Below are 14,052 nucleotides of genomic sequence, written 5' to 3' on the forward strand. Positions count from 1 at the left end.
CTATTATTACGGCCCTCGAATTTTGAATCGCGGATTTAAATAATCACTGTTTGATAGGTTTTATTTGTGTTGATTTCATCGTAAATGCTAGTGATCTTTTAATCGTCTTTTCGGCAGTTGTACGCTTTTTTATGTGTTTTAAAAGTTTCTTATATTTTGATACTATATTATTACCAAGATTGGGATTTTGCATAATTGTTTAACAATAACTAATAAATAATTCAAAAGTAGAATTTTTAAGGTTTAATTATTTCTATTAAATTACTATTTTTATATTATTTATTTTAATTTCAAATATAATTTTAAACTCTTAGCTTATTATAATAATTTATTTTGTGTTTTGATTTGGGTTGTCCTTATGTTCCTAAAAAAGTTTATCTATATCTAAATAATTGTGTACTTATATTATTTTCAGTTTTCTAAACATTTTGTTTAATGAGGTCTAGGTTGTTTTTAATTTCATCAAAAACGCATTATTGTACGATTTCTTTTTCAACTTGCTACAGATTATCCAAAATTGTACTCAGGATTCAGAGTTTATTTTTTCAGGATTTTAACATAAGCACAGACATTACTTAAATACAAACATTCTTGTGATATATCATAAAGAACTTTTATAATTAAATTTTTCTTAGACTTAAGTTTCTAAAATACAATAAATTTTAAGAATTAAATTCTTAAAAAAAAATAAAAGAGATACTGCACTAGAGCTGCACAATGGGTTATTGGCGACGGTCTGGGAAACATCCCGGAGGATGATCCGAAGACATGCCATCCCAATTTTGATCCTCTGCCGAGGGGATGGCACCCCCACTTCGGTAGCCCGACGAATTGCGCGCGAAGTCGAGCACTTAACGGTAGCACAGTTTAGCGAGGACCCATACCGCACACCCTCGGTCCCTACGCAGACTGATCCAAGTGGTCACCCTCCCGCACACTGACCGTAGCCAGTGATGCTTGACTTCGGTGATCTGCTGGGAACCGTGTCTTAACGATCAGTCCACTGCGGGACTTCCTTATTGGAAAGAGTTTCTTCCACTTGGATTAGAAGAAACCTATTTTTTCAAAGTAATTTCTTCCACTGTTAAAGAAATTTCCCACCCTTATTTTAATATTAAAAAACTTCTTACAAAAATTTCGAAATTCTCTATTTTCTATCATAGGCATTAAAGAAATAATTTAACCAGAATATTTAATCAGAAATTAAACGTGAACCGGGTTCCAATCCCAGCAATGGCTTGCACCGACCGCTGTTCTGACGTAAAATATTCTCAATGGTAGATGGATCATGGGTTTGAGTTTTCTTTTGATGTCAGACTAACCGTGAAGGTTTTCGAGGTTTTCCTCTCCATGTAATTCAAATGCGGTTAGTTCCAACAAAAAGTCCTCCATGAAGGCAAATTTCTCCCAATACTTGATCCAGGAGTTCCCTTGTCTTCCGGATTATTTTCAAAATTAAAAGGCTACGGAGTTGAATATTAGTAGTCGTAAACCTCAAAAAAATTGGGTCTGCTGTTATAAAATAAAATATTTTATTTATTAATTAAAATGTGCAAGACCAGTGTGTTTACCGATCACGAATATTTTCGTGACTTTTATTCTGCAGTCGATGATTTTCAAGAATTTTTGGTGTAAATAATTTTTTAAATGCAATTTCTCTAACGGATCTGATGTATCGAAAAATAATAATCAGTTTTTCTAAAGAAATTGAAATTAATATATCCACTGTAAAAATAGATTTTGCCGACTACGGATGTAACAACGCCTGCTTGAGAAAAATCTGATTTTCGCAGTAGCTGTGAAGTCAGGAGCAGACGATGAGGATCAGGCTTTACTCCTCAGCTCTCCCTTTCGAATTCTATTAATTCCCAAGAACAAACATTTTTTTAAATACAATTAATTTCCTTGATAAAGGTAGTTATTCCTTGATTTCATTTTAAACAGTGCCTGGCTAAATTATTAGAGTCACTCTAAGATTCTATGTAAAATTTCAATCTTCAGGTGATACTCTATACAGCTTTATTGTTTTTAAACGACTGTTTGAAATTGTTGACGTTCGTGTATCAATTGGTAAAATTAGACGATATATAATATAAATTCGACAGTTGAATAAATTAGACGATAGATTATATAAATATATAATATTTATTATATCAGGTATTATATTAGCATATTGTAATAATTAGACCAAATCACTAGACGCACTGTAGTGTTTTAATAATGACATGTTTTGCACGAGTTTATAGGCAATACTTTTATTTTTAAACATACATGTAATGGGGTTTTTATTCGGGATATTTTTTTATATTCTTCCCATTTGTATTCATTTTTAACGTTTTGCATTACAATGTTAACCTATTGATACACGAACGTAAACAAGTGCAAACCGGTTTCAGTCGTGCAAAAAACAATAAAGCTGTAGAGTATCACCTGATAATTAAGATTTTACATATAATCTTAGAGTGTCTCTATTAATTTGGGCACGGAATGTATATCGCAAATCTTTGATGTAGTTGAAGAACAAAATTCGCCAACGAAAGAAAAAATTTTGTTTGCAGATTTGAGTTGAATAAATATGATGCAATGTTTATTTAGATTGAAAAAATTACATGCACTGCACATGAAAAATTCACAAAGTTTTTAAGTTTTACAGGATGGTGCGAAAGTCTGTAAGGATGGGATTCCATGTGTTAATGCCTCGTGTGATTAAAATGTCTTTTACATTATATTAAAAATAAACATTAAAGCGCAAATATTTTCTAATAGGCAAATTCTAGGCTGAATTACTTGCAAGTTTAATTGAAGTATGACTTCAATATATCAATGATTTCATTTTATGCATCGCAAATCTACAATTTAGTTAACGTACAAAATTTATCAATGAAAAAAGGAAGTTTTCGCAGTTTTGTTTGTGTTGAATAAAGATGTAATGTTTATTTGGATTGTAAAAATCATATGCAATGCGTATATGAAATTCACAAAATTTTAAATACTGAAATAGGGTGCAAAAGTCTGTACGCATGTATCAAATTTGATTCCATCTGTTTATGTATACAGTGATATGAGTCGCTCAGAAGCCAATGCGGTTAAGTCCATTTTTTGATATTTTCTGATTTTTGGAAATTTTGATGAAATAAATAATAATCTTCTTGGTTATTAAGGGATTTACTCATTGGTTACTTTTTTCTAGGTTAGACAGCCCTTTTTTTAATAGCTTCTGAATATATTATATAATAATTTCAGAAGCCATTGTGAATAAGTCCACCTTTTATCAATATTTTTTTACATAATTTTTGAAATAAAAATTAAATTCTTCTTCTTCTTTCGATATTTGTTGGTAATACTGAAAAACAAGAAAGTCATAGTAACCAGGGTTGCCAGACGTAGTATTTTTAATACTACGGTAGTATTTTTTCACGAAAAAAAGGGGTACGGTATTTTTCGTAGTATTTTTTTAAAATGTGGTATTTTTTTTTTTTAATTTTTTTTTTTCATTTCTCAAAACAAAGAAAAGTGCCACTTTAGTTTTGAAATAAAAAACAATTTTTGAAATAATCCAACAGTTTATTTTCTATTAGTCACTGTATCTAGTGATGATTGAGAAAAATCGAAGTTCGTTTATACTAGAAGACATAAATTTCTTATCTTTTTCAGCTGCCAAAAGGTATAAGTCCTAAAATTTTTAAGATGCTGTCATTATTTCAATAAATACTTACGTTTTTATTTACACATCCTGTACATATCTTGTTTTTTTGCAGAGTTTACACCTCGAAAAAAGAGTTTATACACTTTTCTAATTAAATTAATAAACCAGGAATTTTAAAAACTAATGTATCAAAAAACATTAATTTTCTCAATTGTTGTGTTTTGGACTTAACCGCATTGGCTTCTGAGCGACTCATATAAGTGTCTTATTTTATATTATATTAAAAATGAACAATTAAGTGCAAATTGTAAAGTATCTGAACGAGTAGTTATATCAAATAATATTCATAGGGAAAGAAGTCTAGCTTTCAATGACATAATGTAAACTAGTTCCCCGATGTTAGGTGCGGTCCCTGTGTAAAAGGGGAAAACAACATTTAGGGGCACAGTAACAGAAATTCTTCTTGTTTCTAATGCTACTTGCCAAACGGGCAAGCCTTCTTGGTGAAACCGAGCAAATTTAAGATTATTTCTTCTTGTTTTCAGTGGCGCCATCTATGGCCAAAAATTCGACTTCTGCCACACCATACGTCGCACCCGATTATAGGGCGGACCCATTCATTCATCCACAGATCGTAATTTTGACCTGAATCAGAGAATGATCGATCTCCAATCCAGAACCCCAGAGGTATTGATCTGCTACGGGAACATGGAGGACTTTGTGACCCGGTAAGTTTACACTCTCCTCTCAATATTGGGAATAGTGAAGCATTGTGGGAAAGAATTTTTTTTAAAATTTTTTTTTCTTCTCGTTGGTTTGTTCTGTATTTTTACTTTATTGATAAACAGTACTGTACTATTAAGATTTTTCTTTGAAAATGCACCCATGCTAATTAAGTGTACTAACACATTGAAATTTTAATAAAATAGAGGTTGGAGATAGGCAGCGTAGAGTTGTCCAACAACCTGAATTGCCATCCGCCTGATTACCGTTGCAGCAGTTTTCCTTTTCTTTCGAAAATTCATCACAGAGATAAGAAAATCAAAATAATGCACCCTCATGGGTCGGAAGTAGAGCGCTACAAGTAACGAAACTACTGTAGTCGCTACCTTTTTTGTAGTTTGTAGTGTAGCGTGTAGTGTGATACAAAAAAAAAACAGTTACAGCTGTCCCAATTTTTCGGCTTTACGACTACTAATGTTTACCACCGTAGCTTTGAAATCTTGAGCCCAATCCAGAAGACAAGGGAATCAAGTATTGGTAGAAATTTCCTTCTTGGGGGACTTTTTGGTGGAACTAAACCGCATTTGTGTTACATGGGGAGGAAAACAATGAAAATCTCCCGAGGTTAGCATGACGGCAAGGGGACTCTAACCCATGATCCGTCTACCAATGGGGATATTTTACGCCAGCACTGTGGTTGGTGCTAGCCGGATGTGGAATTCGTATCAATCAGCCAAAGCTGAGATTCCAACCAGGGACACCTCATTGGAAGGCGAAAGCTATATCACAGGAAAAAAATTTTTTTTCGTCTGATGCACCAGAGTAGCAAGTTTTTTTTAATTTGCAGCAGTTATTTTTTATGTTCTTAATTTATTTCGTTCATTATTATTGGGAATCTTGTAAACAAAGGAATCATTGGAAATCGAACCATTAAGATTGAGTCCTAGAAAGTGAAGATCAGATCATTAAATATAAAGTTATTCAGGGAGTTCCATGTTTTTTAAATTTTGTGCACTGTACTTCATTTCTAGAGGGCTATCAAAAAGCATTAATCCTTCAATCCCAAATATTAGATGATTTCTTATCATTTCTTTAATTAAATATTCACTGTCAAGAAGAGTTTAAAGGTTAAAAGAATAAATTCGTAAAAAGTGCTTTAGAATAAATAACTATTTCATGTAAAGATGAATTAATATTTCTCAATAACTTCTCATGCATAACTAAGCCAATTTTTTTTAATTCTATATCATTTTGAACATTAGAGTGAATGATTCTCTCTAGTAAAGTATGTATGTCTTCAAAAACTAGTAGTAATTATATTTCAAAAGGTAAAAATACAGTAGTTGTAGTTAACTGCAGCTGTAATAAAGTAGTTATAGTTAACTATAAAGAAAATGTAGTTTTACCGATCACTGTGCGCAGAAGCCGGCTCAAATTACTCAATGGAAAAATATTGGTTGCTTCGATAAATTTTGACTGTCATTTTCAATATTGCTTTGGACTCGTTTTCATCTATGACCTTTCAAAATTTACGAGGAATTAATTCTTTGTACGATTTACACTAATAATAAATTGCCTTATCATCTAGAATTTCTAGAACTACAGATGTATCAATTTTTTAGAAGCATAAAATTATTCTGTTGGTATTTTTTTCGGTCATTCAGTCAGTCTTTTAATCAATCATTGAAAGAACTATATTATTTCAGCTTTTTAGTTTAAAATTTAATATTTTAGTCTGAGATCTTTCTCTTAAAGGAGTTTCTCTTATTTGATTTTATTATTAAATATTTTAACTGAAACTACTTTTTTTTAAATCATGCGTTTTAATATCTACTTGCAATAGTTTTTATTCACATTTTACATTGATTAATTTATCTTTTTTTTAAAATAAATTGTGACATCTTATTAGGTACTAAACATTTAAAATTAATTGATTCATTTGGAGGTAAGCATATATTTGTATCAATTCAATATTTGTATTTATACTTTGCATGTAATATTTACATTGGGCAATAAATTGATTTATTTAATAAATTAGACTTAAATGTACACGCATGGTTTTATTATTAGCCCCAAATTTTTGCACTTATTTTCTATTTTAAAAATTAAACGTAATTTTTATCATTGCCTGTCAAAAATGTAAACATTTTTTTTACATTAAACAAATAGTCTCAAGAAACTAAATCATTTAGCTATTATCCGATTAAAACTTTGATCGCTTCAAAAAATATTCAAACAAGATATAACAGTATACATGTTTCAAGCCCTCAAAGACAAGCACCCATTTTCAAGACTTGCTAGATGTGAATCCAAAGAAACAAATTATGTGAATTACGTATAAAGTAAAGTTAGCATTGAGGGGCCCAAACTATTGGAACCATATTTCGCAAATCGCGGCTACCATCTATTCGAATCGGTCGAGAAAAAGATATGTTTATTCAGAGAAAGTACATTTTTGTGTCTGCTTTCGTAACCTAAAATATCGGTTGCACTAATTAATTAGCATATATGATATAACACCCGTAACAATTTAGATTGAGTCATAGAATGTGAAGATCCAGTCATTAGATCAAAAATTATTTCGGTGGTCTATTTATATATATATATATTTTTTGTGCACTGTAAATCAAAATTCAAATTTTTATAGCAGCAGTAGTTTTCCATTTGTGTTGCACTTTTGAAAAAAAAATGCAGCAAATGAAATTGGTAGCTACAGGCATTGGAAAATTTAAAACTTTAATCAAAACAGGTGAAGATTTCAGAATTAATAAAACATAAGAATAATTATCTTACCTGTATTTTATTGCACTACGTAATACAGCTCAACTGACACCATAACTCTTTCCTATAAAAAAATAGTTGCTTTAGTAAAATAATGGTACAAAAAAATTTAAGTGCTCAAATCAAATCTATATCAAAGAATTTTTATACCATGGTATTAAAAACTCATTTATTTTCAACACACTACGACATTCAGGAACAAACTTAGGGTCTTAGCGGCCCTCAATTAACTTCATAACTCTTCCCTACTAGAGAAATAGTTACGTTAGTAGAACCATAATTTAATAAAAGCAGTCTAAATTGTATTAACAGAATTGCAGGTTGTGTCACAATTCACTCCGGGGCTTGAAAAAAAATTTTGATTTGATCTCCAGATTTAAATCCCTGTGATGAGATTAAATCAAAGTGTTTATAATTTAGCAGGATTACGATGAGAGGCCACATCCACTACCATTTATAACGATATATTGTAGCAAGTGTGGGAAGAATTCTGCCGCATCACCAAAGATTCACAAATTGAACGGTTTTTAAAAAAAGTCTATTTATCAAGTAAAATTCGTTGATAAGTCTTTCTAACACAGGATGGATTTGTTTCTCACCTTGCATATCACCTTACCATTTAATTTATGTGCTATTTTTATTATTCGAAACAACTTTGTCTCGATTAAGAAAAGTAGCACATAAATTAAAAAAATTACATGAAAAAAAGCTCAAAATACATCAACTGATATCGAAATGTAATTATATTCGACCAAATCGAATATATTTGATTTTTGAAGCAAATAAGCCAGATACAAAATAATTTTTGCATTATTACTATTAATTTTATAAAATTGTAATTTCCCTGAACATAATCAAAGACAAATGATTTCAAAAGTGTTTTATTATTAAAAATTCAAGATAATCTAAATTAATGAAAAAAATTAAAAAAAAGCACTTTTAAAAGAAATGCATGTGCATGAAAGAAAAGAATTGTCATTTCATTTAAATTTTAGTACATAATCATTAAAATAAAATGTACTCATTGAATTGCAGCATAGTATTTCTCTCAACATTTTGTGGTTGTCTAAATGCTACACCATATAATTAAACAATATATTTTATTTGTGAATCAAGTTTTGTTTAAAATTTCTTACTCTATAAACAAAATTAAACGTGATCGCACCCTTATTAGTGTATAATTACAATATTTTGTGTTTCACATAAAAATTTAATAAATGTGACTGACTAAGTTTGAACATTGTAGGTTAATATATGAGGACCATACTGCCCAAAACAGAAAATATCAGTTATTACGCAAATTCACTTAGGAAGAAATGTTTAGTGACTGTTTACAGGATATTAACTTTCTACTGGAAAGAAATGTTGATAATTTCATATTAAAACGGTGAGACTGTACTAAAAATCACTGGGTTTTCTTTTCGAGGAGAACCATTGTTTCTTGATGGTAAAAAAAGTTTGATGAAATGAAAATAAAAACTAGTCAAAATTTAAGACACTGAACGCAATCATAGCGAAATAATTTATTATTTTTCTGCATTATGCTTTAAATTAAATAAAAATAAAAATTATTACTAAATGTATTAGTTTATCCTTATTTACCATTACAGTAAATTGGATATATTGCATTTAACTCATTTTGAAGTCATTTTTATTTAGATTTTAATTACTTTTTATAATTAATATGACTATGTAAATATTTAAATAATTGGCATAGATAAAATTGTTTGTATTAATTCAGATCTTAGTTTTGAAATTTACAAGAAACTGCCAAATATTTTGCTTACTAATACTTTTTCAAAACTAAATCTATTTAAAAAAAAAAATAATTTTTAGAAATCAGTACTATTCTTGTGAAATTATCAAACATCGTTTTTCACATGAGAACCAACATATTATATCAAGCAAGTCTTTTAAGTTTTACTTCGATGAGTTATTTTTTAAATAGCAAAGAAGAAACCAAGAATAATTTTCAACAACTGATTGAAATATGGATAGATTAACCATAATTTTTATAAAAGGTATGGCAATTGTTGTGTAGTGCTAAACTTCCTGATATTAATTATTCTTGTAGTAAATTTATATAAAAAAAATTCAACATTTAGTTCTAAGCGGAAATATGATTCTATAGATGAAATCGTGAATGGTAGAAATGTTTATTTGTCAATCTAATAAAATTGCGTTGCGCCATGTAAATACAAACATATAGTTCTACAATTAATTACTGCACCATTTTTACGCTACTTGAATTTAAAAAAAAGTTTCGTTGTACGAAACAATTAACGTGAAACTAAAACATACGAAAAAAAGCAATTTATATATCTTAAGTAATTTTATTGTTTATTTAAATTAAAAATTTTTTGTACGTGCGAGTTCCACCGATCATTACATAAACAAACACTACTTGCACTCGTATAAAAAAAAATGTAATAGCGGTTGAAGTTTAATCTCGTACGATTCGAGAAAGCGTGAGATTCATTGATTTGGCGTGTTAAGAATTCGCACTCCAAACAGTTCCAATTGGAGTGCCCCAGAGTTAGTCAAAGTGAAATATTGCATCCAGGCCTGTCGGTAGGCCTGGATAGTAGTTCATCTTAACTTCATCGTAGAATTCATTACAATTTCAAATTTATTTTGGGAACTAATTTTTTTCATAAAGGGTTAGTTTTAATTCCGACATTTTGATGTGATGTTATGATGATGCGACGCTTTAAAATTGAGTGCTGATCATATTCTAACGTGCTCAAATCGCGTTACGTAAATCTAGATCATTTAAAGAATTTTTACACTATTTTTGCAAGGTATTTAAAACTCAAATATTTTCAACATATTACGACACTCAAGGACGTACTCAGAGTCTCAGCTGCGATGGCCGAAATAGTGAGGCATTTTATCATGGTTAATAAAAATGAGATTTTGTTTTTATTAAAACTATTACTTTTCATTTTTTTTTAAAAATTGTTTTCGCATTTAACGATCAAAACTCTGACTAAATATAAAAAATAATTTTTAACATTATTAAACAATAGTACTGCAACTAAAATTCTTAATAATACTAATAATAAAAAAGTTTATTACTTAATCACTGCAAACTAATTACTGAATAAATAAGTTAACTCAGTCAGTTATTTCTTTTTTCACATCAAACTCAAAACGTTAAAGGATGGTAAAAACAGAGAACTAACCTGTCGGATGAAAAGTAAATTAATTCAGATGAGAAAACGTTTTAAAACAAATGATTCTTGGTGGAACAAGTCTTTATTCTTTACTTACAAGAAGTGATACTCAACCTACACTTTTATTAAATTTTGAAATTACTTAATTATTAACTTAAATAAATGTAATAAAAAATTAGATGGGCATAAATTAAATATATTTATTGCTATTGAAACAGCAAATTATTTTTCTCACTGAAAGGAGTATTTTAAAATAAGAAAATTATTTATGAAATGAATAATGAAAATTCATAATTTAAACGTTACATCTACTTTTAAGCTCTATACACAAAAAATATTTTGTTTCTTAATTTATTTACTTTGCGGTGACACCAGTTTTAATCTGTAATTTTCGCCTGTTTTTTCCACCAGTTTCTCACCAGTATTTTTACTCCCGCCAACTTGGCGAGTAAAGGTTTTGAGGAAAAGGTAACCCTGTGGTACATATCGGGGAAAAAACTGGCACTTATGGTTTGTCTATGGTAAGAACTCTCCCCTAGGCAGGGTTGTTGTAGTTGTTGTAGTTCATTTACGTCGCACTAGAACTGCACAATGGGCTATTGGCGACGGTCTGGGAAACATCCCTGAGAATGATCCGAAGATATGCCATCACAAATTTGATCCTCTGCAGAGGGGATGGCACCTCCGCTTCGGTAGCCCAACGATCTGCTCGCGAAGTCGATCACTTTACGGTAGAACAGTTTAACGAGGACCAATACCGCGCACCCTCGGTCCCTATGCAGACAGATCCAAGTGGTCACCCACCCGCACACTGACCGCAGCCGGTGATGCTTGACTTTGGTGATCTGCTGGGAACCGTGTCTCAACGATCAGTCCACTGCGGGACTCCCCTAGGCCGGTATAGCCTGGCTGGTAGGGAACTGGGCCCATTTCTAAGAGATCGTGGGTTCGATCCCCGCCGGCCGAAGACTCCCCATGTAGCAAATGGTGACTGATCCACGATAAATCTTACTTTAAATCTGTCGATCTAAAAGATTTTGTTCATCGTGTTCGTACAACGATAGCAAGGAAATCTTAAAACTTGCTGTCGCTGTGACGGCGACAAATGATCTGACAGCCAAACGCTCGTGTCCCTTATTTGTATTTGATAAAAAAAAACGAATTTAAAATTTTTAGAGGTTTCAGGTATGGAAGTAAGCTGCTTGCCCGTCCAGAAAATGATTAGAAATTTTCACCTTGATCCATTACAATTATTTAAAGCTAATAATCAAAAATATTGACGTGTCAGCGTGGCCGAGAGGTGTGAGTCGTCTTCCAAAGCAGTGTTCGATCCTCAGAACTCTTAAGAAATTATAAAACTCTAAAATAAGCTTTTATTTATTATTTATCTTTCTTCTAAAGTTTCTAGAAAGTTCTAATACGTCATTTCCTGTTCCGTTATTATTCCTATAAAAGACTGGGTGTTTTTCAAGCTGACACGACAGTTGCTTTGTTCCCTGTACTTTGAAGGTGTTACATAACTTTTTAGAATGATTCGTATTTATTCTACGTGACATTATTGACCTACGGAACTAAGTTATTGAACATTAATTGAGCATTACGAAGAGACTGCAAATAAAAAATTCCAATTATTTTCAGAGCACTCAGGGCTGTTGATTGACTTAAAATGGCGTAAATAAATTGATGTCACTTTTCTTTATTTGGCATAACTACCGAAACTGATACTTTTTAAATAAAATTAATTTCAGGTGACGTATATTTTTTATTTTATAACCGTCGTTGAACAGCCGACCCAGTTTTTTGGGTTCACGACTACTAATGTTCAACTCCGTAGCCTTGTCATTTTGAACCCAATCCAGAAGACAAGGGAACTACTGGATCAAGTATTAGCAGAAATTTTGCCATCGTGGCCGACTTATTGAGGGAACTAACCCGCATTTGCGTTACATGGGGAAGAAAACCACGAAAACCTGCCATGGTTAGCTCAATGGCAAGGGGATTCTATCATCCACCTACCACTGAGGATATTTTACGTCAGCACTGTGGTCGATGCAAGCCGTGTGTGGAATTCAAATCAATCAGTTGTTGCTGGGATCGAACCCGGGTCACCTCATTGGGAGACGAGTGCTCTATCCCCTAAGCCACCACGGCTCAGGTGACACATATTAAATTTTCCGGGATTAACTAAGTTAACAACAAAAATTAAGCAGGCGTATCATAATATTATTTTGATGCAACTGGTTCTCCTACACACAGGAAACTTAGTCCAAAAATATAGGATGTTGTAAAAACAAGAATTTCAGCTCATGCTATTTGCCGGTCTTCGATGTCACTATGGTTGTCTCCACTCCTTAAAGCACAAGAAATATTCGACCAGATGGGGGACTAGAGGAAATTAGACACACAATTTTTCCTTTTATGAATTTTGGGTCAGTGACAAACTTTTCGGAGGTTCATTAATAAATGCAAAATTCATTAGATTTGCCTTTTTGGAAATTTCCCTTTTTGCTATGTTAACCTCGGTGATATCCTTATTTTTAGTGAATCAGAGGAACAACCAGGGTGCGTAGTCAAATCTCTCATCAAAAAATTAGCACCTTCATTACTTTTTAAGCACTCAAAAAATATTTTTAAGCTCTATATACATTAACAAAATGCAAAATAACTTTCAAAGACTTTACATGATCGTGATAAAATAACTAGTTTTTGACAAAGAACACTTTTCTTGATTATATTAGCCATTATAAAATGATCGAGAAATTTTTCAATGATGACAATGAATTTCAATGATGACAGAAATAGAGAATATCTTGCAAACTGTATCAGAGTTGTACATGAGAGTGCAATAATCTCACCGAATCCAGCTCTGTAGACGCACATGCGGATTCGCAAGTATTTCATCAAACATGTAAAATGATTGGCGCATTCATACGCTATGGACCAACAATACGTCACGGTTCCCAGCAGCTCACCGAAGTCAAGCATCACTGACCGCGGTCAGTGAGTGGGGGGGGGGATGACCACTTGGATCCGTATGCGTATGGTGTGCGGTATTGGTCCTCGTTAAACTGTTCTACCGTGAAGTGCTCGACTTCGCGTGCAGGTCGTCGGGCTACCGAAGCTGAGGTGCCATCCCCTCTGCAGAGGATCAAAATTGTGATGGCGTGTCTTCGAATCATCCGCAGGGATGTTTCCAAGACAGTCACCAATAGCCCATTGATCAGCTCTAGTGTGACGTAAATGAACAATAACAACGACTGACGGTACGCCGAAAAAGGTGGTGGTTGAATGAATTGTTAAAAAGTTGAATAGAACAAAGGGAAAAATATGGTTTTGTATAATACATGGCGAAAATTGACATGGTTAAGAAAAAAAATCTCATATTCGAAAAGGGAAAATTAAGCACTTTTTAAAAACACCCAATGAAAAAAGCACCTTTAAGAGCTTTTAATAAACGAAAATTGAAAATAAGCAACTTTAAGCACTTTTTAAAAACTCTACACACTTTGACAGCACAAAATGCATGTTTGAGCCGTATTTCAAAAATTAACCGAATATGCTTTAACGGTATCAAAATGTCTGTTTGGTGTGGCAGAAATGTCAATTTTTTGGTACTTAATAACTAAGGAGGGCACGAAACCATCACCTGATAAAGTGGACACGATTTTAAATTACCCGCAGTCAAAAAGATTTCTTAGATTTCTCTTTTTTGTTTTGTTTTCTACC

The 14,052-nt window shown here is 32.0% G+C and overlaps 1 long non-coding RNA gene across 2 annotated transcripts in view; it reads right to left on the reverse strand.

Moving 5' to 3' along the window:
• Positions 1–14,052, reverse strand: part of LOC147801901 (uncharacterized) — a 165,634-nt gene that overhangs the window by 95,821 nt on the left and 55,761 nt on the right. For both annotated transcript variants that reach the window (XR_015430605.1, XR_015430604.1), the window contains exon 7: positions 7,163–7,214. This is a non-coding gene — a long non-coding RNA (uncharacterized LOC147801901). The remainder of the gene's footprint in view (positions 1–7,162; positions 7,215–14,052) is intronic.

The sequence above is a fragment of the Parasteatoda tepidariorum genome, chromosome 11, assembly GCF_982258835.1.
Source record: "Parasteatoda tepidariorum strain Cologne lab strain chromosome 11, Ptep-v5.0, whole genome shotgun sequence".
NCBI lineage: Eukaryota > Metazoa > Arthropoda > Arachnida > Araneae > Theridiidae > Parasteatoda > Parasteatoda tepidariorum.